This window comes from Lethenteron reissneri, chromosome 39 (assembly GCF_015708825.2).
Source record: "Lethenteron reissneri isolate LAM-NWPU_2019-01 chromosome 39, ASM1570882v1, whole genome shotgun sequence".
Taxonomy (NCBI): domain Eukaryota; kingdom Metazoa; phylum Chordata; class Hyperoartia; order Petromyzontiformes; family Petromyzontidae; genus Lethenteron; species Lethenteron reissneri.
The window spans coordinates 12,257,422-12,259,143 of NC_083817.1; positions in this window are offsets into that span (position 1 = coordinate 12,257,422).

The following is a 1,722-nucleotide window of genomic DNA, read 5'->3' on the forward strand; positions in this document are numbered from 1 at the left end:
CTTCCACCAGGCCCATACCACCCACACACTTCCACCAGGACCCATACCACCCACACACTTCCACCAGGACCCATGCCACCCACACACTTCTACGAGGACCCATGCCACCCGCACACTTCCACCAGGACCCATGCCACCCACACACTTCCACCAGGGCCCATACCACCCACACGCTTCCCCCAGGACCCATACCACTCACACACTTGCTACAGGGCCAATGTCACTCAACCACTTCCACCAGGGCCCATACCACTCACACACTTCCACCAGGACCCATACCACTCACACACTTCCACCAGGACCCATGTCACCCACACACTTCCACCAGGGCCCATGCCACTCACACGCTTCCACCAGGACCCATGCCACTCACACACTTCCACCAGCGCCCATGCCACCCACACACTTCCACCAGGACCCATGCCACTCACATGCTTCCACCAGGGCCCATACCACTCACACACTTCCACCAGGACCCATACCACTCACACACTTCCACCAGGGCCCATACCACCAACACACTTCCACCAGGGCCCATGCCACTCACACGCTTCCACCAGGACCCATGCCACCCACACACTTCCACCAGGACCCATGCCACTCACATGCTTCCACCAGGGCCCATACCACTCACACACTTCCACCAGGACCCATACCACTCACACACTTCCACCAGGGCCCATACCACCAACACACTTCCACCAGGGCCCATGCCACTCACACGCTTCCACCAGGGCCCATGCCACCCACACACTTCCACCAGGACCCATGCCACTCACACGCTTCCACCAGGGCCCATACCACTCACACACTTCCACCAGGACCCATACCACTCACACACTTCCACCAGGACCCATACCACTCACACACTTCCACCAGGGCCCATACCACCAACACACTTCCACCAGGACCCATGCCACTCAGACGCTTCCACCAGGGCCCATACCACTCACACACTTCCACCAGGACCCATACCACTCACACACTTCCACCAGGGCCCATACCACCCACACACTTCCACCAGGACCCATGCCACTCACACGCTTCCACCAGGGCCCATACCACTCACACGCTTCCACCAGGACCCATGCCACTCACACACTTCCAGCAGGGCCCATACCACTCACACGCTTCCACCAGGACCCATACCACTCACACGCTTCCACCAAGGCCCATGCCACTCACACGCTTCCACCAGGGCCCATACCACTCACACGCTTCCACCAGGACCCATACCACTCACACATTCCACCAGGACCCATACCACTCACACACTTCCACCAGGGCCCATACCCCTCACACACTTCCACCAGGACCCATGCCACCCACACACTTCCACCAGGACCCATACCACTCACACACTTCCACCAGGACCCATACCACCCACACACTTCCACCAGGGCCCATACCACTCACACACTTCTACCAGGACTCATGCCACCCACACACTTCCACCAGGGCCCATACCACTCACACACTTCCACCAGGACCCATACCACCCACACACTTCCACCAGGACCCATGCCACTCACACGCTTCCACCAGGACCCATACCACTCACACGCTTCCACCAGGGCCCATACCACCCACACACTTCCACCAGGACCCATACCACCCACACACTTCCACCAGGACCCATGCCACCCACACACTTCCACCAGGACCCATGCCACCCACACACTTCCACCAGGACCCATGCCACCCGCACGCTTCCACCAGGAC